At 41.0% G+C, this 26,324-nt stretch overlaps 1 protein-coding gene across 5 annotated transcripts in view; it reads right to left on the reverse strand.

Annotated features, from left to right (window-relative positions):
• The window catches only part of LOC109398102 (mitoferrin), a 367,824-nt gene that overhangs the window by 296,425 nt on the left and 45,075 nt on the right, over window positions 1-26,324 (reverse strand). The window contains exon 1 of one of the 5 annotated variants that reach the window (XR_009998053.1): window positions 10,273-15,736. The exons of 3 other annotated variants lie outside the window; for them this stretch is intronic. The gene's annotated coding sequence lies outside the window, so the exon portion shown is untranslated. Of the gene's footprint in view, window positions 1-10,272; window positions 15,737-26,324 lie in introns of those variants that run through there. One more of the 5 variants, XM_062853922.1, reaches the window with a different exon arrangement.

The raw sequence follows: 26,324 nt of genomic DNA on the forward strand, positions 1-26,324 counted from the left end.
ATATCAAAAATCAAGTTTGGAAATATCGTCTGCTGCCGGGGCAAAATGGACACTCACCTTTTTGAAAGAAGCGACAAGGGAAAAATATAACCTAAATCACACACTAACCAAATTCTTCGATTTCAGTATATTTTCGGTTAAAAATTCACTATAGTAGACATAGGGTGAAACAAATTGGTCAAAAAACGACAACAGTGGAAAATAGTTGTTCTAGGCACAGCTGCACATGCCGACAAAAACGAAGCTTTATCCAAAACAGCCTGAATTTAAATTAACTGAACAAAAACGAACTACTTCGGCGTATTATTCATCCATAATAGTTGTTTTGTAATGAAATGACTTTCTAGATGTTAATAATGTACGAAATTCGTAAAAGTGTAATGGTGTCCATATTGCCCCATGGGGGTGTCCATTCTGCCCCGTATGCTTAAAGACGGTCATGAAAAACTAACATTTTTCAAAACATTTTTTGAAGTGGATAAATCATTTTTCTTCGTGAGCATTCTTATGTAATAGATACTAAATAGACTTTAAAAGGATACATGTATCAAAAAACTAAACTTTTTTGACATCTTGCCAGGTAAAGTTGGCAAAAACCTTAGGGTGTCCATATTGCCCCGCCTACCCCTATGACTGAATATACATATCACGAAAATGCTAAAACACTTGTAAAACAGCATTTTTGTAAATCGCCAGCTTCTTGCTTGATCCTCAACACCTCATCATCATACTCAACATCAAATCTTACTTCTCATTCAATATTCAAACAAAAAAAACAAAAGTGACTACAAACGCGATACAATGTATCTAGAAGAACGTTTATTTGCAAGTCCAAAGCAACTTATAAACGACAACAAACTTACGCCTGTAACACTAACTTCTTGGCTTTTGATTACCTATTGACTTATTCAATCAAATTTTATTACCTATGCAGGTAAAATATAGGGTATAAACACAGACAAATAGACGTAACACTCCGAATACTTTCCGATTCAAAACATAGTCATGGAAAAACAATCGCCCAATGCTAAAACTACTGAGTTTGGCTTGCCATGAACTAGGTGGCGGTAGTGTGTAAACGTCAAACTCGATCAAAACCGACGTTAGCGCCCACGAGTGGCCAGTTGATCAACTATCAAATTTTCAAATTAATGGTTAAATCAGTGGTGCTTCATTGATCAATTGCCCAAAATAGAAACCCAGAGTCAAGAATACGGCCAATACTGGCGTAATGATACAACAGTTCCCCGACTACCATTAAACCAAATACTTTTTAATCGAAAATCAATACCTCGAAAGCCATTACCCCGAATAGATCGTTACTCCGAATGACACATTAGCCTGAAAACCATTTCCCTGCAAAATAATGTTTTTTAATACATAATTACCGAGAATTTCTGATGCTCAGGAATAGTTTCCTCAAATATTTGCAACTAGTACTGCACTTACATTGGAGGGGGGGAGGGATAAAAATAATAAAGCATTTAATCTGAAAAATATTGAAAACTCATCGGATTTGTTAAATAATTTTAAGCAAGACCCGAAATTTTGATAAATATTTTTTTTATCTGCCCCCTCAAAATGCTAAATCCTGCCAAAAAAATTTGAAGGGGGGGGAGACAAAAAGTCAAAATTAAATTTGTATCAGGCTTAATGACTAGAAGAATCTAGAAAAAATATAGAAAAATAACTCACTCAAAGTGCAAACTTTCGGTATAGTAAACGTTCGCTCGGTGCAAACCACCAGGGTGCGATGCCGCCATTTTTAAGAATCCAACATCTTGTATGTAAACATTTGTGTATCCACAAAGGATTCCATTGTGGATACACGATAGATGTTGGCTCCTGTCAGATGCATTAGGTCAGATGCATTAGGGTTGCCACATACGTGGTGCAAACGCTTTAACTGCAATGCTTTCAAACTGCAAGTCCGCAAACTGCAACAACTTTCCAGTTATCGCACCGCTATCTGTCAAAACCATAACGTCAACAGAGTTGCGATGATATGCTGATGCACTACAGCTGCATTCGATTTTTTTGAGTGCATTTTGGCGTACTCTTCTATTAAGGAAAAATATACGCAACTATGTGTCTGAGACATTATTGACATCCCATGTGGGCAAATCCTGAGTACCAAGAAATTAAAAAAAATAAACAAAATAGTTGATACATCAGCAGCTTTAAATGCTGCTTTAAGATATGGTTTACACTTTACAGTAGACGTCCAATAAGTGCAACATGTTTACGTTTCAGTTATCGAATGAAATTTGCTAACTGCAACGACTGACAGACGTCAAACGGCTGTCAATTGTTGTTGGACGCAGCCAAAATGCACTCAAAAACTTCGAAATGCAGCTGTAGTGCATCAGCATATCATCGCAACTCTGTTGACGTTTTGATTTTGATAGATAGCGGTGCGATAACTGCAAAGTTGTTGCAGTTATTGGACTTGCAGTTTAAAAGCATTGAAGTTAAAGTGTTTGCACCGAGCGAACGTTTACTGTACATTCATTTGGATAGCCTTCTTTATGAATATGGATCAGTTGTTCGTATTTTGGGATGTTCTAGGTGTTTGAAACTGTTCAGGGATTCAGTTCTTCAAATCTGCAAAAGTAATTTTGTTCGTTTTACCAATAGATTGTAACTTTGAAAACCACGAATCTCTTGAAAACTTTGAAGTCACTCATTGGCATTATTAACCCTCCTAGAGTGGAGCGGATCTGGTGTGATGGTTAAAGCACGTGACTATCACGCCGAGGACCTGGGATCGAATCCCAGTTCGGTGTTCGGTGAAGTACTAGATTTGTAGTAAGGTACACCGGGGCAAGTTGAAACGGGTGGGGCAAGATGAAACAGCGGGTTAACATGATGTTTTCTAATGATGATAAACAGTTCGATCTCCATAACACATAGTTTTTGATTCAAGCAATCTTTTAGCGAAGGATATATTTCCAAATTGTATTGAGATGTATTTCAAAACTTCGCGTTTCATCTTGCCCCACCCGTTTCAACTTGCCCCGGTGTACCTTAATGAGCTATATTTTTGTATGGTGAGAAGGTAAATGCTCCATTTCTGCAATAAAATTGTGCAAAAAACATGGGTATTATGATTCCTTGCCTGATTTGATGCTGTATGAGCAAAACTTTGTGCAACTGTGTTGTTGAAGAGCCAAGAAATGGAGCAAAAGAGTTTTTCTCAAACAGCATCAAATTATCACGTCCGAACAGTTATTCAAGAACGACCAATTCGTAGTAAGATGAAGATATGCATTTAGTGCATCGAAGTTTGTCTTTTCGAAGTCAAGTTGTCGATCGATGTTACTTTCTACGTCGAATCTAGTAATCGAAAGCTCTAGAGGCGGATGATGAGATTCAACCGCAATAAACACATCATCATGTCATCTCATCGATGTGATGAATGCTTGGTTGGAGAGGCATGTTCCCGAAAAGCGTAAACCACGATATCCACATTGGGAAACTCAGGAACTTCGTAGTTAAAGCGCTACTAAAAGAATGTGTCTTTACGTAAAACCGGATGAAATGAGTGGGTATAATGCTTTTGGTTGTAAACGGTTTTTTGATTCAAGATTGTAATCGCTGCGATATACAGTATCGGACAATAAAAATGCACCAAAGCCGTTTTCCCATACAAACTAGTCAACTTTGGATTGCCATATCTCAGTTATGTCTCAACCGATTGTTTTTATTTTTCTGTGACGAACTACAAAACATTTTAATTTTTCAAAAACTATTGAAAAATTTCAGTGATAACTATTGATACAAAAGTTACAGATAGATTGAATTTTGACAATAAAAATGCACCAAAACAAAAAATTATGTAGCCAAAAATGCTGACGTCAAATCACTATGGTGTCTTCGGCAAATATGTTTCTTGTGTGATGACCAATAAATTTGCTGAAGACACCATAGCTATCTGACCTCAGCATTTTAGGCTACATAATTGTTTGTCTTGGTGCATTTTTATTGTCAAAATTCAATCTATCTGTAACTTTTGTATCAATAGTTATCACTGAACTTTTTCAATAGTTTTTGAAAAATTAAAATGTTTTGTAGTTCGTCACAGAAAAATAAAAACAATCGGTTGAGACATAACTGAGATATGGCAATCCAAAGTTGACTAGTTTGTATGGGAAAACGGCTTTGGTGCATTTTATTGCCCGATACTGTACCTTGAAGTACACCTTGCTAAAATTATTGTGTTGTATACTGCCGCGAATCGAATATCAAGAGCAAGTTTGCTAGAATTCCTATGCAAATAGGATAGTCATGCGATTCATGGCAGCATATTTTATATTGGTTTTGGTATTGATAATAATTTTGCCAACAAGCCATTTGATGAAACCACAATTATTCGTAAAATAGAATATTGTACAGTAAAAGGTGAATTTTCTAATCGATCAACGCACCTATACCATACCATACCATTTAGGTGTAGCTGTCTCTATATGAGAATTCCTACCAAATATTTATAACAAAATACTGTCTGAAATTCAGATAAAATTGTGGAAACTTTTACCGTTTCCATAATAGACTCGCAGTTATGATTTTACGTAGTTTGTCGGTTAATAATACAGGGCACGGTGTGTCTGGTAGAAGAAATTTATTACAAAAAAATAAGCATCGCTTATTTTTACGTTACGTGAAAGTTGACGCTACTAGCTTTCATTCAAGCCCAACATCGAAATATTCTATCGGGGGAACTTTTTCATACAAAAATTGGGTATGTTTGTTAAGTAGAAATAGGGATTAATTTGGAACCGTTCATTTTGTATGGGGAAAAACAGTATTCTGAAAAAGTTGTTCGAGATCCCTCGGTGGATTTTTTTGAGGGACCGTGCAAATGAAAGCTGGAAGCCTCTATTTTTGAATAGCGAAAAATTTGGCGATGCCCATTTTTTTGTTATAAACCTTTCCCATACACACGCCGTGAGGGTATTTAATCCAGTCGAGGAAGGGATCGTTATATTTTTTTCTCGTTTCAGAGAGCGAGCAATGGCGCTTAAACCTAGGCTTTCGAGCCAGGACATAAGGGGTTAATACCATAAATACCTTTGTCCCATCCCAGGAAGAAGAGGAGCCCCAACGGAGTGACATTAACTTTCTTAGCAACGTCACTCCCAACGTTTTTGCTTCACATTTATTACACATACGATACGGAGCGGCTGACGAGATGTCGCCATTCCATAGTTCTGTTCAATTGTATTCAATAACGCTGCACAGTAGGCCTGGCCGCTTCAATACTTGTAATACATCTCCGATGCCTTGCAAGTATTGATAATGACAAGAAAAATGGTAGAAGTAGTCGATTCTATCATTTTCCAGGATTCTTTCAATGAATGGCTGTGTATATGTAGACTAGACTAAAAGAATGTGTGTTTACGTAAAATGCGTACTACCTGCTGTCCGACTTTTAAAACAAAATTTTAACGATGCAGAATAATCTCCGTCGTAACCAGAAATCCTTTTGGCATTTGTTAACAGCAAGCGTAAGGACAAGCACTCCTAGTCCGAAGCACCTTCTTCCCCCGCAAAGATATCCACAAAGCCACCTAGTGATCACCCGACCATCAAACAGAAAACCAAATCGACCACGTTCTAATCGACGGTAAATTCTTCTCGGATATAACCAATGTCCGCACATACCGCAGTGCGAATATAGATTCGGATCACTACTTAGTCGCTGTATGCATGCACTCAAAATTTTCAACAGTTATCACCACACGTCGAAGTCGAACGCCGCGGCTCAACATCGAGCAGCTGCGTAACGTAGAAGTGGCTCAAGACTACGCGCAGCAGTTAGCAGTGGCCTTACCGACGGAAGAGCAGCTTGGCGCAGCTACACTTGAAGATGGCTGGAGGGACTTCCGATCCGCCATAGGTAGTACCTCGGCTACAGCGGCTTCGCGACTCCGAATCACAGAAACGACTGGTACGACGGCGAATGTGAACCGTTGAAAAACGAGGAGAATGCAGCATGGACGAGAATGCTGCAACACCGTACGAGAGCGAATGAGGCACGTTACAGACAGGCGGGGAACAGGCAGAACTCAGTCTTCCGGATGAAGAAGCGCCCGAGGGGCGATTCACTCATGTATTTTCGATGCAGCCCTGTGTATTGAAAATCGAATTGATGTATTTTTGGTGTATTGGCATGTATTTTTTGCATTATTGCATTGTTTTGCATTTTTGTGAATAAAATAGAATTGACGTGTATTGATGCAATAATTGAGTATTTTCCGAATAAATGTGTATTTTTAAATTGATTTTCACATTTTGCATTTGATAATTGTGTTTGTAAATAAACTGAAATTCATCCAAGTTTTCGAATACTGCAAACACGAATTAAAATATTTTCATTGTTTTGTCATATCGACCACCGTTCTCAGGCCAGACCGAAACTCCCACCACTTCGTGTGATCCAATAATATCCACAGACGATGGAAATCAAATTCTACTACAAGTAATTAGAACAGAAGCATGCAATAACGACAACAACCCTCCTCGATATTGGCACCGATTAGCACAATATTCGACGTTGGCACCCGTAGGTTTTGGACATGGTTTTGAAGGAGCAACTTCGGAATCAAGAAAGGTTTTTTCATGGCTGAGACCTAAGTTGGTAAATTTAATTTTGCGAGGTTTTTGCAAGGCAAAAAAGCTGGAAAAATCGTTTTTGTGATTCCACCGGAACCTCCTTCTTGGATTGCTTGACGCCTAGCCCCTCTTGGAATGTCTTTGTGATTCGTATACGGGGTTTTCTTTCTGGGATTCTTTCAAGAGTTATTTCTCCGGTATCGCCAGTCTCGTCTCCAGTAGCTCTTTCTGGGATTCCTCCAAAATTTTATCTTGAGATTACTCCAAGATTCTTTCTGGAACATCGACTAGAATGCATTCTGGGAATTCTTATGATTCTTTCGGAGTTTTTTTCCTGGATGAGCCCCTGAAGGTATCGCTGACGTAACTCTTGGAGGAATTCCCAAAAGGAACTCCTACAGGAATCTAAAATGGAATTCATGGTGGAATTGAAGGGGAAACTGCTGAAAGAGCCTCGGGGACCTCGGTGTTTCCTCCAACAGTTCCTCCAGGAATGTCTCCAGGAGTTCCTTCACAGATTCCTTTAAAAGTTGATTTTGTGATTCCTTCTTTCTGGAATTCTTCTAAGAGTTTCTTCTTCGATAGCTCCTCTAACTTTTTATCTCTTTAGAATCCTTCTGGGACATCCATTGTAATTCATTCTGATGGTGCATCCACAAATTTCACTTGATTTTTCCAGGAGAATCAGAAGAATCTCCTAGATGGAATCTCAGGAGGCATCTTTGAAGCAACTCTTGGCGGAATTTCCGGAAGAAACTTCTAGTGGAATCTGAACAGGAGTTATTAGAAGAATTTCCAAAAAGGAACTTCTGGAGAAATCACAAAAGAGGGTACTCCCGAGAGATTTCCTGGAGGAATAGAAGAGGCGATTAGTGAAAGAATTTCGATGGGCACACATGACAGAATTCTGATTGATTGCCTGGAGAATTATTGTTGCGAATTTTGAAGCAAGTTCTCTTGGAGGAATCTCCAAAGGAATTCCGCTTAGAGAAATCTTTGGAGGAATTCAAAAAGGAATTACTCTGGATGGAATTTAATTGAAAACAATTTCCGATGGAATGTCACATGGAATCTGTGGGCGAATTTTTGCACACGTTCCTCTTGCAGGCTTTTCCCTCGGCTTTTCCGGAGCGATTCCTCTCTATGTGATCCGGTAAACTATTCCTCCATCTCCAGCGTCATTCAAATTGCTTTGGGATAATATCCGAGAAAAATCCTTTTAGACAAATCTTCTCAAACATTCCTCTTGGAAGATCTTCCTATGCTGTTCGTGTTCTTTGTTTTCTCCCTGGTTTTCTCACAAAATCGTCGCATTATTCCCGAATTCTTGTATTTGCAGCATTTTTCTCGAATTTGAACTACAATTGTATTTCTCGTGCACTGGTGCATTTTTGCATTTTTATTTTAAAGTGGCGTATTTTTAATTCAATTTTGAATTTACCGTGTATTGATGCATTTTTGTGTATTTTTTCGAATGTGGTGTATTTTTAATTCAATATCGAATCTACCGTGTATTGATGCATTTTTGTGTATTTTTTAGAATTTAGCGTATTTTAATTCAGTTTTGAATTTATCGTGTATTGATGTATTTTTGTGTATTATTTTCATTCGTGTATTTTCAATGCAGTAACGCAGAACAGTGAATCGCCCCTCGGAAGCGCCAGAAGGAAAAACGAAAAACGGAAGAGCTGTACCGCGCTAAGGACACACGAAAGTTCTACGAGAAGCTGAACCGCTCGCGCTGAGGCTTTGTGCCACACGGGAATATTCTCACGAGCGAGCGTGAGGTGGTTGAGAGGAAGCGGCAGCATTACGATGAGCACTTTAATGGCGACGTTGCAAGTACCGAAGGTGGCGTGGTAACAGATCTAGGAGTATGTGCAAAGGACGAAAGACTTCCGGTCCCTGAACTCCAAGAGATTGAGAGGAGGTTGATTGAAAAAAAAACAAAGCCGCTGGAGCAGATCAACTACCAAGCGAGCTTCTAAAATACGGTGGAGAAGCACTGGCGAGAGCACTACACTGGGTCATTACCAAGATTTGGGAGGAGGAAGTATTACCGGAGGAATGGATGGAAGGTATCGTGTGTCCCATCTACAAAAAGAGCGACAAGTTGGATTGCGGGAACTACCGCGCGATCACACTACTGAGCGCTGCCTACAAGATACTCTCTCAAATTTTATGCCGCCATCTATCACCGATTGCAAGAGAGTTCGTGGGGCAATATCAAACTGGATTTATGGGTGAATGCGCTACAACGGACCAGATGTTCACCATCCGCCAGGTGTTGCAAAAATGCCGCGAATACAACGTGCCCACACATCACGATGGCGGAAACGTACATTCGACTAAAGAGTGAAGCCAGGCGAATCGGATTAGTCATTAATGTGTCGAAGACAAAGTACATGATGGCAAAGGGCTCCAGGGAGGAATCACCGCGCCCACCACCCCGAATTCATATCGACGGTGATGAAATCGAGGCGGTTGAAGAATTCGTGTACTTGGGCTCACTGGTGACCGCCGACAACGACACCAGCAGAGAAATTCAGAGGCGCATTGTGGTAGGAAATCGTGCTTACTTTGGACTCCGCAGAACTCTACGATCGTACACAGTTCGCCGTCACACGAAGTTAACTATCTACAAAACGCTGATTTGACCGGTAGTCTTCTATGGATACGAAACATGGACTCTACGCGCAGAGGACCAACGCGCGTTTTCGAACGGAAGGTTTGCGTACCATCTGCGGCGGAGTGCAGATGGAAGACGGGACTTGGAGAAGGCGAATGAACCACGAACTGCATCAGCTGCTGAGAGAACCATCCATCGTCCATTCCGCGAAAATCCGGAGGTTACGGTGGGCGGATCACATCATCAGGATGTTGGATAGCAACCCGATTGAAATGGATCTCGAGAGCCATCCGACCGGTACAAGAAGAAGTGGTGCGCAGCGAGCTAGGTGGGTCGATCAAGTGGAGGACGATCTGCGGACCTTTCGCAGAGTGCGGAACTGCAGACACACAGCCATGGACCGAGCATAATGGAGACGACTCCTACGTACAGCAGAGGACACTCAGGCCTTAGTCTGACCGGTAAGGTAAAGTAAGACAGGACCCAAACCAGTGACTAAAATGTATGCCAAAAGAGAACAACAGAAGATGGTGGTACCCTGCCATGATAAATGTGTGCAATTTCAATTCTGTAGATAAAAAGTAATCAGCAAGGCCCATTTATTAGCGCAGTACTGCGATGATAACAATTTATTGTGACGACAAATTTGGAATTGGGATGACCAAATTTTTATTGCAACAGATTATTGCACATCGTTAAAGTAATTCATGAAAAATGTAAGGCTTGTTTATACTGACGGAAGCGAAGCCTTGAACCTCCTGGAACAGCAAACTTGATTGACAAGCTAGGAGTGTACCTAACACCGCAGCAAACTAATCCGCACTTGTATCACATTCATAACACACTCACGTGCACGTGTCTTTAGCCGTTCATCTAGTTGTTCCTTGTTTTTCTCGCAAACAAACCCGTCACACGCGTCTTCCCGCAATATCCAGTTTCGCGCAGATCGCGCTCCCCAATTACTTCAAGGTCAACGACAATCAATCTATCTCAGCAACGGTTTTCAGTACACTCATCTTCAATTATACCTGAACTACTTTCGTCTCCACAACGACGGTGTGTCGTGTGTTTTTCAATCGAGTACCACTTTGCAAATGAGAATTTGCCGGCTCGAATCTATCCGGCCGTTTGTCGTCTTCGTCGGTCAGTTGTGCTATCTCATCGCGGCGCGCAGCTCTTATCAGTTCACCTACAGAGCTCTCAGCCGTTGCGGTGCGTTGCGTTGTTCTGCTGAAACTGTGAGGGGGATGTTATCGTGACAACAACAATTTGCTATCAGCAAACACCCAATCGGAAACCACTCTAAGTAGATGGATGACGACGACTACGATGACACTTCACTTGAGTGTATGTATCGTGTGGAAGCTTTGCTGGTTGGTGGTTGGTGGCGGAGACCTCATTGTGGTAGTCGTCGTGTGTGAGATGCGGTTGGTGGAATGTGTCTCCCGAGTATAACCGTAACAGCCGCCGTTTGTTGCTATTTCTGGAGCTACCCCTTCGTTGGATCCTCCAAGGGGTTACTGAATAGGGTTACCATGTGTTCTGCTGCTGACTGTGCGTTGTTGTTCAGAATTGTGCTGGGAGTGGCCATGCCAAACAGAACAGAATTCAGCATTTGAGGTACGATTTGCAACGGATTCAGTCAATTCGAGTGCTTCGTTGATCAATGAAGGAATTCGTTTAGCTCAGTGTTTAGCTGACTACGTCACTATCAATAAGACGTAAAGAAATTTCGCTTAACTTTCTTGGACATACAGCTGGCAGAGGAAGCTCGCTGTTAATAACTGTGGAAGTGCTCATAGAGCACTATGCTGAGAAGTAAGTTTTGTCCCAGAAAGAACGTCACGGCAAGAAGAAGAAGATTATTTCCCCCAAGACTGAAAGCCATAACCTTCAATCATACATATCCAAAGTCGAATCTCAAAGAAATAGATGACTGTTTAGCCGATCTACTGTGATATCTGTCCTGTCACGGTCGCCATGTGATATCAGTTCGATAAGTAGATATCGCGATGATGGTTGCCAAAAGACTGCTTTTATTAAAGTTTGCAAACGTACAGCTAAATATTTAACTTAAGTCTACCCGGGTAGAGCTTAATGGCAAAAGAATGGCAAATTTTACCATTAAAACAGAATGTTTGAATGGCAAAATGTGTTATTTGTTTGTTTGAAATAAGAGTTAAAATAACAAAAATAATAACAAAATTTTGGTAGCAGAAAAACTTAAAAATAACTTATTTTGCCATTGTAATAACAAAGTAATGGTAAAGCATGCGGATTAATTTGAAGAACAAAATAAGTTATTATTGAGATATTGATTACAAAATAAGACCCAAATTAACTGTTATCGGTGAATAACAAATTATGACATTCTTGAGTTATTGATAACAGAATAAGAACAAATTTAGCTGTTTATGTGGCGATCAAAATAATGGTAGGTTTAGTTGTTCAAATTCAAATTTTGAAATAATGGTAGATTCAGTTATTATTTCAAAGTAGCAGAGAAAAGGTAAATTGAGCTATTTCAATTAATTGTTTGAGTTCTAAATTAACATAAATTAATGTGCATCAAATAGAATCCATTGCGAATCAAACACACAGCTGAGAATTCGGATTTGTTTACTTTTGCGAGATACGTGGAATTGAAAAGTTATGCTTGAAATATACAATATAATACATAGTTAATGGTATATTAAGAGTAAAATATGTTATGGTGCCTAATGTTTATAAATAATTTCTCACAATATCAAAATAATGGCAAATTCAGCTAGGAATGTAAATTATGTTATTGTTTTGATATTTTATACAATTCATTATAAAAGGTGCTAAATTGCAAGTTTTACCATGATAGTAATTTTTGTTATTGATGTGTTATTTAGCATTATTCATGAATAACATATCAATGACAAGATTTGCTATGATTGTATATTTTGCTATTGATTTGCCATTTTAAGTTTTTCATAATAACAGAAGAATGGCAAAACGAGATATGATGGCAAAACCAGTTATTATTTTGTCCTTTGTTTGCCATTAGCCTCTATTAGCATTACCCATCTTTTTGATCTTTTCATTATTGTTATTCCAACGGGAGGTACTTTGAGTTGTCGATCAATTGAGCTGAATCAATCAGAGTTCAGTAGAAAGGTTCTCAAAGAGAGATAAAGAGAGAGAATTAGGACAACTTTTAAGTGAGAGCATGTGTGAGTAAAATGCTTATGCTTGTAGCGTAATGCACTTGGCGACAGTCCAGAAACTTGATGCATGTGCATAAAGTCAGTGGCGTCTCGTAACCTCTCTCTCGTTTGTCGGGTGAAGATCACTGCGTCCAGATTTTAGAACTATTGTGATATACCCTTTTGCTGTGAGGTACGCAAGTTATCTCAGTAACATATTTGTCACTGAGATACCTTGGTATCGACTGAACTCAAGACCATCTATTATTGATGAATAGAGATCCTGAGTTGCAGTATGTGACTCCCCCATTCTTGCGAGACTAGCTTTATGAAGCCAACCACGTCCTTGGGAGATAAGATCCATATGTCAGCAGGCCCTAAAAAGGGCTTGCTGAGAACTTTGAACCTACGTTGAGTGAGTGCACTGCAATAGCAGAGGATGTGTTCTGATGTTTCCCTCTCCTCGTCACAGAAGCGGCAATTTGAGGTTTGGATTGCTCCGATCTTTTGTAGATGGTATCTGCAGGGGCAGTGTCCAGTTATTAGACCGGTGTAGATGTTGAGATCCCTTTTGTTGAGACCTAATAGTTGTTGGGTTTTCTTGGGGTTTATCGTTACGAGCCTTTTAGATTGGCTCGTATGGGGAAGTGCATTCCAGTTTGATGTGATTTGACTGACCATATATTTGTTCAGTTCCATTTTTACAGAGCAGTCTGAGATCCCGCAGAAGGGCTCAGGGCCAATGAACCTTTCATTAGATCCATTTCTGGCTAGCTCATCAGCAATCTCGTTTCCCTCTAGACCCGGGGATCCAATATAGGTAGACTCGATTGCGTATGGATAAGTTTTTCAAAGCCAGAATGCATTCCCACACTAGCTTTGAGTTACAAGTGTAGTTATTAAGCGACTTAAGTGCCGCTTGGCTGTCAGAGAAAATACATATTTTTGCAAACCTATACTTTCTCCTCAGGCATAATAACACGCATTCTAATATTGCATATATTTCCGCCTGAAATACTTGGGCCACTGTCCTAAGTGGACAGAGATTTTTGTTCTAGGGCCATAGATTCCGGAGCCTGTCAGATTATTCATTTTCGAACCATCTGTGAAGAAATTTATAGAGCCTGTTGGAACGCTGGGTCCACCTCCTTCCCACTCCTGGCGGGAAGGAATGAGCACATTGTAAGGTAAGTCATAATTGACTACCGTTTCCATCCAGTCACTACAAATTCCTATTGCGGGATTTATGGCAAATTCATTTAATATGCTGAGGTGACCCGTAAGGTCTCCCGACAGCAGCGTTTTTGTTCTCTTTAACCTTAGAGCACTTTTTTCCGCTTCCAGCTTTATGAATTGATCTAACCGGGGCAGGTGAAGCATTGCGTCTAGGGCCAAAGTGGGTGTACTACGAACTGCACCAGTGATCGCTATGCAAGCGGTGCGTTGGATTTTGTTGAGCTTCGCCCTTGCAGCAGCCTCATTAGTTTTAGGCCACCAGACAAGGGAAGCGTAAGTAGTCCTGGGACGAACAATGGTTTTATATATCCACATGATCATACTTGGTTTTAGGCCCCATCTTTTACCCAGGGTTTTTGAACAAACCCAAAGTGTATTGAGACCTTTCTGCACAACTGATTGGAGATGAGAGTTCCAATTCAGTTTTGCGTCGAGTATGACACCTAGATATTTTACTTCGCTTGAATAAACTAGTTGTGTATGATTCAAGAAAAGGGGTTTCAGTTGGACCTTCCTCCGTTTGGTGAAAGGGATAATGGAAGTTTTTGTAGGATTTATGCCTAGTTGTTCCTTATGACACCAGGAAAAAGTGTGATTTAGGGCAGATTGCATTCTTTCCACGATAACACTTTCGAATTTGCCTCGTACAATAATGACAACGTCATCAGCATATCCAACCACTTCGAAGCCTCTTCTCTCTAAGCTGTCTAGAAGCTCATCCACCACCAGTGACCACAACAAAGGAGAAAGCACTCCGCCTTGCGGACATCCCCTTGTTGCTTTAACAGTAATGTATGAACCGCTAAGCTCAGAGGAGATTTTTCGATTAGCTAGCATAGCATGTACCCAGGTAACAATGCATGGGTCGAATTTTCTCCTCAACATTGCTGACCCTATAGACGAATAAGAAGCGTTATCGAATGCGCCCTCAATATCAAGAAATGCTACAAGAGCAATTTCTTTTGCATTGAGTGTTTTTTCGATCTTTTGAATTACCGTATGTAGTGCCGAGATCGTAGATTTTCCACTTTGATAAGCGAATTGGTTTTTTGACAAAGGCATTGCTTTCATAAATTTGTGATTTATGTACTCGCATAGTACCTTTTCCATAATTTTGAGCATTACAGAGGATAAACTTATCGGCCTGAATGCTTTGGGGTTGGTTTTATCCCTCTTTCCTGCCTTCGGAATAAAGACAGCCCGGATTTGACGCCAATCGTTGGGTATATGCCCCAAAATCAGACTCGCCCTAAAAATCTCAACTCGTAACCTCACTTTTTCCTGAAATTGAGGAGTGTTCAGGTTCTGAATCCAATTGAAAATGGATGGAAACGGCTATTCTCGTCATTCTCTACAAATTACATGCCAATTTGTTGACAAAATTCTAAAATTTCCATTTGTGACGGGCTTGGTGGTCTAGTGACTACCGCTTCTGATTTATATGCAGAAGGTCCTGGATTCAATCCCTGGCCCGCCCCTTTCCTCCTACTTTGTATCTTTCTATATACTTTCTCTCTGCTCTCTACATATACAACTCATGTATATAAACATGTTCATAGCCGTCGCTAGAACAGAAACGGGTTGAAAAAGCCGTTTCCCTTCCTTCCAAACTTTCACAGCACAGTGTCACAATCCTATTATAAAACGCCTACAAGTTATGCAATCAAGCGAACTGTGCCGCACATCTTCAAAATAATAAAAACACACAATTCTATCACCTTCCCCTGGTATCCACACACCAATGTGTGAACCTTCTGCCAACCAATTCCCACCAACACTCCAACATCCGCATGAATTTGTGCTGGCGCAGAGGTATATTCGGCCAGATGTGGATACAAACGATTACAATCATCACTTCCTTACCTCTTCCCCACATTGACCTGCAACCTGACGTGGCAGGCGCCATTGTCGCCTAAAAATAGAAGATCACCAACGCTCACACACTGAAGATGCCTGCTAGTCCCCGGCAGTTATCTCATTGGTCCTTGTGTGAGTGTAGCTGGTCTGGCGATACTGGAGTAGCATCCACGGGCGGTCAATCAAGCTCAAGCTCAAGCTCAAAATTCTAAAATTTACATTTGATGAAAAATGAAGATTTAAGGTTAGGGAATCGCCACTGCATAAAGTATAGACTGAGTTTCAGTGCCTTACATGGTGATGCAATAAAGAAGGAATCGGATTACGGTCGATTACCACATTTTAGGTGGGAACTTGTAGTTTAGAACTTTCTTGAGATGACGTCGACATGGGTCGTCGTTCTGTGTTATTTGAGAACAAGCATACGCAATAAGCACTGCATTTAGTTTGAGCACTGATTGCCGTTGGTGTAACCGAGCGATTAATAGCTGATTTCATAAATATGTTCGATCCTAGACTGTGAGAAAGTTTGGATTTGAAACATGTGTTGGAGAAGGCTGAGAATCATAATGGGTGGTATACTACACTACACTATACTGACTTCCCCTCCGACCAGTCTTCCCAAAAACACGAGCCGCGTTGAGCCTGAGCTCAATTTTGCAAGTGCGCGTTCATCCCGAGCGCGCATTCTCTCTCATGTTCGTGTTTGTCGAGAGCATCGAGCAGGCAAGGAACAAATGAACACGGCGCGCTCGAGCTCAGGCTCAAGCTCAAGCGCAAAACTCAGGCTCAAGCCTAGTGTTTAAGCTGTGTGTGCGAGCCTACTAGCCAGCTTGTGTTTGTCGTTCTTCGGCAGGCGGTGCGTGGTGGCAAAGCTAGGTGGGTTCCCGTTGCCTGCGTGACACCGGTGTGCGGTTTCTCAAGTGATCGAGAACAATGTTTACTATTTTTTTAGTGACTAAATTTGATATGCCGCAGTTGATTCCTGGGTTTGTTGCTGCTGCTCTTTAGCCGCATGGTTTTCACGCTGCCGGCGATTAGGGAGCGTCCATAAATTACGTCACGCTTCAAGGGGGGAGGGGGGGCTCAGCAAAGTGTGACGACCCATACACAAATTTCAGAGGTCTCATACAAAAAGTGTGACATCGGGGGGAGGGGGGGGGGGTTAAAAATGGGCAATTTTTGCGTGACGTAATTTATGGACATTCCTTTACCAAATAGATAAGATCTTCGATCGCAGTGTCATACAATGGTGACCAGATTTTGTAAATCCCCGATTTAGTCTACTCCCGGTTTTGCTGGCTTTTTTATCCGATTTTACCCAATCAATTTTGAGAAAGAGAAAAAGAAGTGTTCTAGTATGCATTGCCTTTTTATAATTAAAATTAGTTCAGTTAATATCTTTTGGCGTCATATATACATTACGTAACGCACAAATTTCGCGTTACTTGAAAACGGCTCAATAATTTAACAAAGTAACACATCTACGCCTAACCCTATCCAACACTTTTTTAACAATATCGTTTGAAGTCAAACGTTGTTTGTTGGTCTCATTTCAAGTGGTTAATATGCTAATCAAAATAAACATGTACTTAAGGCGAAACAGACATACTTCCAATGTCTCCATTTTTTTGATTTTTTATTACATAACGAAGCAATATTTTTTCAAAATCGGGTTTCGTACACATGTACAGAGGTGGGCACACTTATCGTTGACCGTTAACGCATTTTGGACGAACATTTGCCTCTTAAAAGTTTACTATCAATGTTCTTCAATTTGGTAAGAAAGTAAGGTGTACCTTTCTATTGAGGTGGAAAAAGTTCGATTTGAGGGCTTTCGAGTTATTGAGAGGTGAACGCAATTTAACGGTTAACGGTTAACAACAACTATTCGTAAACCGTTAAATTGCAATAACTCAAAAACTTAAAGTTCAAATTGAACTTTTTTCATTTCAATAGAAAGGTATACCTAACTAGCAGATTGGAGAACATTGATAGAGAACTTTGAAGTGGCCTTTATGGAAATAGAGGCAAATGTTCATATAAAATGCGTTAACGGTTAACGGCAAATGTGCCCACCTCTGGACATGTAGAGTATGGATCAACCTTTTTTTGTGAAATTTTGTTTAAAAATTGTTTTTGCAGCAACGAAAAACATTCTCCACGACGAAAAAATTTCAGGAGATACCTTGATTCTTACTGTACATGTGTACGAAAACCGATTTTGAAAATATTGCTTCGTTATTTCATTAAAAATAAACGGTAACTCATACAAATCATCATGCGGACCGTGAAGACATAAAAATTTGCACTCATGTTTTGCATGTTGGTGATTTCAGAAACCCCTCCTCCCCCCGTCGACTTTTGATCACACAAACACTTGAACTTTTTTTTAATTAAGCGTATAATTTGGCTAGTCCCCTGTCCCTCCCCTCTTATCTAGAAGTTTACGTGCTTTATGAACGCCCCTTCCCCACGGTTATTTTGGAACGCTAAGAAGGACCGAAATGTTCCGTAAGTGTAGAATTAGCCTAAGTTAAAATACACGTAAATAAAAATTCAAAAAAAAAAACGAAATGTTCCCGAGTTGAGGCGACAAATTCTAATTTTCCTAAAACAACTCTAGTACGTACTATCGACAGCGACCTTCAGCACTACAAATGTCGCTTAATATAAAAATTTAATTCGGAAGCTGTTTTTTGGCCCACCTGAAGAAATTACAATATTTTAACCTAGCCGCCCTTCGGAGGCCTAAAATACGTCATGGCGACCAGCAATGTGTTTATTAATAGTAGTTTACGCAACAAGGTGCAGAATGAAGATTTTTACAGCACGAGTCGTACATTTATCCAACGAGGCTTGCCGAGTTGCATAATTACGACGAGTGCTGCAAAAATCGAGTTCTGTACCGAGTTGCGTACAACGTTTTTTGCAATTTCATAAATTACCGCTTGAGGTTAGTTTTTAACAAAACTTTTCCATCAAACTGCACACTGATGTTCATAGCCTTATTTAAGAAAATCTAATACTGTGTAGTTGTCACTATTTTTCAAAACTGCGTCCAGAAAGCATCAAGAAGTTGATCAAAACTGAAAACAGTGCTGTAATGGTTCATTACGCAACGCAAATCAGTGCTGTAATGAACCATTACAGCACTGTTTATTTGGTGCGGGAAATTAGGCCTTTTCCTGTCAGACTTGCGTCAGGTAAAACAGCCTATTACGATGAGAAATTGCAAAAATATATAAAAACAACCCATACTTAATCGAAGTGGACCAGAAAAAAAGAATTTATCATCACCGGTGAATCACGCCATCAACAACTGTGACGAGAGCAACTGCAAATGTGGCATTGAACCGTTAGAACATTTCTCAGCTTACCCAGCTTGACCGCAGTGCAAAACCGAAACGAGTGCGAAGCTGCAAACACCGATGTTTTCAGCGCGGCTGTGAGCGCCGCTGCGAGCGCGGTGCAAAACATGAGCATTGAGCTTGAGCTCGAGTGCATGTTCATCCCGACGTGTGCATGCATGAACGCGAAGCTAATGTTCATTGGAGAGTGTGAGCACGGCTACACATCCGCGCGGGGCTGCACCTTGAAGACTGCCTCCGACGAACTGACAAACAATATCATCAGTATCAACAATAGAATGGAATGACAATCTAGTCCCCGATTGATCAAATTCACCCCGCTGATTAATTTGACCCCGGTTTACGGTACTACGTGATCTTCGTTTTACCGTCGATGGTAGAAGAGAAAACTGGTTCGAAGCAGTGCCTCCAGCATTATTCATATTAGTAAATAAGTCACTATAAGCTACTGTCATACTTCCAAGAGAACTGTTTTTCATATTTGGAATAATGTGAATCCCATGTATCAGCGGCACATTTGTCAAACCGATATGTCATTTTGTGTGCTATCAGATTCTTCAAGCGAACGACGAATTAAACGGCATTTCCAGGAACGGCGGTTTCAATTCGTTGTGCGTAATTAGCAAATCCCCGCACATTAATCTATATGACCAACAGATAAGACCATCGATGTTCTTGGAAAGTCTTGCGGAATCACGGGTGGCTATGGAATTCCGGCTTTTCGAGCCCGTATGAAGTTGATTATCAGTATTGCTTCTTTACCCGATTAGCCTAGATAGCTTTGTTAAATCGGTAGCGGTTAGTTCAACTGGCTAAGAATAGCACTACGGACCGCCTGTTCCAGTGGTAGGAATCCACTAATCAGGTGACCCCTAATTCATGGTGTTATGCGGCTTTACGCTTACCGTGCCTAGGAATGAATGGTTAGGGGGGTCATATAAAAACCTAATCGCAAACGGAGCCTGTGGAGTACCAGGTCACCCTCCACAGTATTTGCCCTTAAAAAAACGATCAAAAAAATTTGCCCTTACTGTGCTAACCGGAGCAATAGCGCGGTGGACCTTGTATTTCTCCGAGACAATCAGCTGCCCTTCTTCAATCTCATACTTGAGGCTGAATAAGGGCGGGATTATGTAGATGTTATTAATTAGTTTAGATTTTCACCTATATGGTTTCGCATTATGCGTTTTACACAGTGTATTCTGTGCATCCTCGCCTTTGGCGCACTCAAATCGATACCGATCTGTCTTTATTGTTGCTGTTCTTTTTTGTGCTGTGATTGTTTAATCTTGCCTAGTTTGGGTAGTGGCTACGGTTAGGATAGCTCAGATCAATCTTCAGCACAAAAGAACAGCAACGATCAATCTTTGTAGACTTATGCAAAATGGTACAGCCCAAGTGGCGTTAGTCCAAGAACCTTACTTTCGTAAGGGCAATTTCTATCTAGGAAACCTTGTGAATCCGGCGCAGAGTTTAAAATTTTCATTTTCAATGAATGAAATTCAACGTTAATTTTGAAAATTTTCAACTGAGGGATCAAAATAATATTCATTTTGGTGAATGAATTTTCTCATTTACTCATTCATTTTTCTGTCACTGACAATTTTCACTGAGGAATATAACTAGACCGTAATTCCCGATTATACTTCCAATCACCTCAAAACTTGTGTATAGTAGTTAATTAGAATACATATTATCTGCTCTATTTGTCAATTATGTCAGATTATGCGTCTGTTAACAGAAATTGGACATTTTACGACGTGCGAAAAAATATTCGTGACAGAGAATTGAATGAAAAAAGAGAGGCATTCAGCTGACAATGAATATGGCCAAACACGAATGAAAAAATGAGAGTGTCAATCTTCATTTTCAATCTTCGATTTTTTTACATTCTGATCCGGCGTTTGCTAATTTCAGTAAAAATGGAATGGCAAACTCACGTGTCATGCCTCGAGCATGTGTGCTTGTCAACAACGCAATCGTTGCTACACTCATCTCTGAACTAACTACCAGAGATGTATGTGCTATCACAATCGATGTATCTGTTGGAAACCTCAACAGGAAATACGTTTATTGTTCGGTTTATTTACCGCATGATGAACCATCCCCTACGGATGCTTTCAAGCAAGTCATTGCATACTGCGCTTCAAAAGGCCTTCCGCTAATTGTTGGTAGTGATGCTAATGCTCACCATATAATCTGGGCAGCTCAGACATCAATTTGAGAGGCTCCAGTTTGATGGAATACTTAAGTAGTACAGATCTTGGATTACTTAACATAGGCAACCGCTCAACCTTCATGGTATCTGCTTGAGAGGAAGTATTAGACATAATGTTTTGCTCTAGCAGAATTAGTTACGAGTTGATCAATTGGCATGTGTCAGATGAAAAATCTTTGTCTGATCATCGCTACATCTCTTTCGAACACTTGAAATGTTACTTCGCAGACGTTGCGTTTCAGGAATACCCGGTCAACCAACTGGGATCTCTTTACCGATTTGGTTACAGCCAAATTTCATGGATCTTCACCATCCATTGACATCCAAATGATTGAAATGATACCGTTGATACTACAACGACCTTCATCACGGAAGCTTCGCCCTCTGCGGTCTGTGAAAATCACAAAAGGAACCCCCTGGTAGAACTCTGATCTGGCGAAGCTCAGAAAACAATGTAGAAAGAGTTGGAACAGACGACGCGACGTTCGGCTGGATCGGTGCCTTTCAAGTCGGCTCGCAAGGCCTACCGGAAAGCTCTCCGGTCTGCTGAACGATCCGGCTGGAAAACCCTTTGTACTAATGTTTCCAGTTTGAGTGAAGTCAGTCGGTTAAATAAAATGCTTGCGAAATCTAAGGATTTACGAGTGAACGAACTTCGTTTGCCAAATGGTGATTTCACTTCCTCTGAAGATGAGGTTTTGGAATGTTTTTTTCAGCACACACTTCCCCGGAAATGATGTCTTTTCTTGTAGTTATGATTCTTTGTCTTCGGTTTGAAGTATCATAACTTTAGAATCGATTGAGTGGACACTTAAGAGCTTAGCTCCTTTCAAATCTTCTGGGGTGTATGGGATTTATCCTATTTTACTTCAGAAGGGATTTGATCATTTCAAACATGTTTTGAAACAAATACTTGTTTGCAGTTTTGCTACAGGGTAAATCCTGGCGGGAATATACCCTGTAGCCTGTACCCTGAAGAAGCAAAAAGCTTCAGACCTATCAGTTTGACCTCTTTTCTTCTGAAATGCTTAGAACGCATTGTCGATCATCACATCCGTGATGTTCATCTGGCCAATGTGCCTCTTCATGTGAACCAACATGCTTACCAATCTGGAAAGTCCACTGTGACTCTTTTACACAAAGTTGTTTACGATATCGAGAAGGCATTCGCTCAAAAGCAATCTTGTTTGGGTGCTTTCTTAGATATCGTGAGTGCCTTTGACAATGTGCCTTTCGATGCCATATTGGAAGCCGCACGGGGTCATAGTATATCTCCAATGATTTCCAATTGGATTCACCAAATGCTCAAAAACCGACATCTCTCCTCGACATTGCGTCAAGCGGCGATTGGAAATTAAGTGTTTGTGGATGCCCCCAAGGGGGAGTCTTGTCCCACCACTTTTGTGGAATCTCGTAGCAGATACGCTATTGAGGCACCTCAATGATAGCGGTTTTCCTACTTATGGTTTTGCCGACGACTACCTAACATTGTTAGTTGGTATGTGTATCACCACCCTTTTCGACCTGATGCAAAGCGCCCTTCAGGTAGTTGAGGGTTTGTGTCGTTAATATGGCCTTTCGGTTAATCCGAGTAAAACATCTATTGTTCTTTTTACGGAAAGGCGAAACCGTAATGGCGTTCGACCTTTGCGTCTCTTTGATTTTGAAATCAATGTCACTGAACAGGTAAAGTACGTTGGAGTCATTCTTGATTCCAAGCTTTCCTGGACACCTCATATTGAGTTCAGAATCAAGAAAGCTTGTATGGCCTTCGGGCAATGCCGGCGTACCATTGGTACAACTTGAGGTCTAAAACCCAAGTAGGTATATCAAATGGATTTACACAACTGTGGTTCGGCCAATATTGGCTTAAGGATGTCTTGTGTGGTAGCAAAAGGGCAAAGTGAGAACGGTCCAATCAAAATTAGGCCATCTCCAAAGGATGTGCTTAATGGTGATGTCTGGAGTGTTCTCTTCAACTCCCACGGCAGTGCTCGAAGTCCTCTTTGACGTTGCCCCACTACACATTCATCTCAAACAAGAAGCACTTTCTTGCACTTACCGGTTACGGGTACTCGGTCTACTAGAGGAAACTCCTGTGAACCGCAGTTCAACACACACCTCGTTGTTTTCACTTTTGGTGAATTGGGACAAAATTGTTCTTGCTCCAAGTGATCTTACAATTGCTTGTAATTTTCCATATAGGACATTTTCCACGAAATTCCCTTCCCGGGAAGAGTGGACATCTGGTTATCTGGAAAGAAGTATTTCAGACGGCATCGTATGTTACACTGATGGCTCCCTTCTCGAAGGCCGAGCAGGTGCTGGTGTTTATTCTCGTGAGCTAAGGCTGTATCAGTCTTACTCAATTGGTGTAGACACTGTACCGTTTTTCAGGCCGAAATCTTTTCTCTTATGTGCGGAGTGCAATCAGCACTTCAGCAGCACGTAATGGGCAAAGTACTTTTGTTCAGATAGCCAGACTGCTATTAAAACACTTGCTTCGGCCCACTCTAGGTCGAAGGTAGTTATCGCTTGTCGAACTCAAATCGAGGAGCTGAATTCAGCAAACGCTGTTCACCTTGTATGGGTACCTTACCATTCTTCCATCGCTGGAAATAAATTGGCTGATGAGTTAGCTCGCACTGGAGCATCACATGACTTCATTGGCCCTGAGCTAGCTATTCCGGTATCCAAATGTTAGGTGAAGCTTTTGATTGACACCTGGGCTGCCACTCAGCACAAACAATACTGAAATAGTTTGGAGTCATGTCGTAAAAAAAATGTATTGTACTGAGCCATCTCTAGGGGTGGCGAAGTATCTGACAAATCTGTCAGAGCAGAATTTCAGCATGCTAGTCAAAGCATTGACTGGCCACTGCCGACTCAGCTATCACATGGCGAATATTCAGCAAGCTGATTCATTTGCATGTGATAGCTGTGAATCCGATTATGGAACTTCGTATCATTTGATATGCAACTGTTCAGTTTTTGTGCAACTGCGTTTCCGAGTACTCGGTAAACATTTATAAAGTTATACTGACTTCAGAAACCTGAATCTCCAGGACGTTCTGTTGTTCTTGATCCGCTGTGGTAAAGATCTTTAGGCTCTTATTACGCTTTTTGCGTTATCCCAGTGCCCTTTTAAGGGCGCTGTTTGAACCCATTGTGGTACGCTTATGCGTGTATGACGATCCTATTCCCTGTTCCATCCTTTTTCCTTGCCTTCTCCCTCAGGTAAATGATGAATAGGCTCGTGTTCATGGCGATGGCACAAATTTCCCAAATGGAGGAGAACGTACCTCTGGAGCCGACCTACTGATACCTGATACCCAAAAGTACTTTAGAACAGTTTCAAGGGGATATTTGATTATAGTTTATAGCGATGTAATGGCTGTTGATGTCAACGCATAGGCGCCAACTTAGGGGGGGCAAGCATGGTTTTGCCCCCCCAATATTTGACGATTTTTCGATTTTCCTATACAAAAAATCAGAAAAACCAGGCTTTGCCCCCCCAATAATTTGACCAAGTTGGCGCGTCTGTGTCAACGACTAAACTCCAGGATAGTTTGGATGACGCTGAATATCCCAAAAGTATACAACAATTTATATAAATCTTCAAGTAATTTGAGTAATTTAAGTTATGCAGCGCAGCGATAAGCGGATATGACTACTGTTACGAGTGTACATAAATCTAAAGCTTTGCTCCTCGGAGTAGTTCCGTTGATCAGGAACATCTCAAATGAATTTTGGGATAGTTCGTACAATTCCAAGGTTGACACAGATTATACTTGAACAACAGTTCATGTCTAAAATAACCACCGTGTAGCTGTAGATGTTAAGAACTAATCTCCAGGACAGTTCGAAAGACCCTGAATGTCCCAAAAGCATATAAAAAAATCTGTTAATCTTCCAGTAATTAGTGTTTTCCAGATACACGGAAGTTGTACCTGCAACTGATTCGGGCCGCAAGCCGTTATGTGCAAGGAAAGGAAGAAAAGGAGGAAAGAAGGCCTCTCGCTGGTCGGAAAAGGGACAATGGAAAAGTGGAAGAAGCATTTTGATGAGCACCTGGACGGCACAGAGAATGTAGACATGAAGACCAAGGCAGTGGATGGAACGGTTACGTCAGTGCAGTAGAACAAGGGAATGAATCAACTCTTTCAGTATGGGAAACTAACGATGTTATCTACCAGGAAAACCAAAACCCGGTCGATTACAGACCTGATCTTGATTATCTTGTTTCCTTCTAGCCATACATTTACACTGAAAAAAATCACACGTGGTAACCCTATTCTCATGAAAAACCATCCCCGTCAAAAATTATGTCATTGATCCACCGCGTACAATGACACAGCTATACAAAACCGTAATGGTTCTTATCAGTAGCACATGCAGCGCCTCTCAGAACCAAACCAGTGCAGCGGCGATGGTCAGTTATCATCATTGCCGCCGCACAAAACCATCCACTAAAACCAGACCGAGGTGGTTTGCGAAACGAATGGCAGAGTTATATGATCATAACAAAAACATTCACGTTGTCGTTCCGACTTAATTGATACATCAAGATGCGATTGAACAAGTGAAGTGGAGGAGCATTCGTTATTTGCGAGACGGATGAGTGGGACGCGCTGCTGAGGGACAGCAGTGTATAGTGAGGAGAGTGTCTTTTACTTTTTTACGACAGAGCAAAGTTGCACATCGGTGATTATCGAATGTGTGTGACTTTCCGCGCGCGCGCGCGCTCGTCGCTGCGCTGACTTCCGTCGTCGAGGACCCACTGCAAAGTTGGAACAGAAAAAAACTGTCTGCTTGTGCGGGTGGGACGGTAGATTGAGATCACGAGGGATTATCGGGATTATGTGTTGTGACCGATAGCGCATCACGAGACATTCCGGTTTCCTAGGAAGCGCTTCCATTACGTTTAATTCAGTGACGAAGGTGGCGCTTCGACGGATGTCATTATCACATATGAGGTGAGGAGTAATGAGGTATCCTGTATTTAGATTGAAATGGGATATAAATTACCCTAATTTTGGTCTAATATGCAACACAGTTATATAGGCGCTGTCCATAAACTACGTAGACTTTTTTTTGGGCCATCTCCGAATCCCCCTCCCCCTTCGTAGACTTTTGTTCACATAAAATTTTCGAAATTTATATGGAGTGTAGACTTTGGGCAGATCCCTCGTCCCCCCTAAGAGTCTACGTCTACAGGCCCTTAT

This window comes from Aedes albopictus, chromosome 2 (genome assembly GCF_035046485.1).
Source record: "Aedes albopictus strain Foshan chromosome 2, AalbF5, whole genome shotgun sequence".
Classification (NCBI taxonomy): Eukaryota; Metazoa; Arthropoda; class Insecta; order Diptera; family Culicidae; genus Aedes; species Aedes albopictus.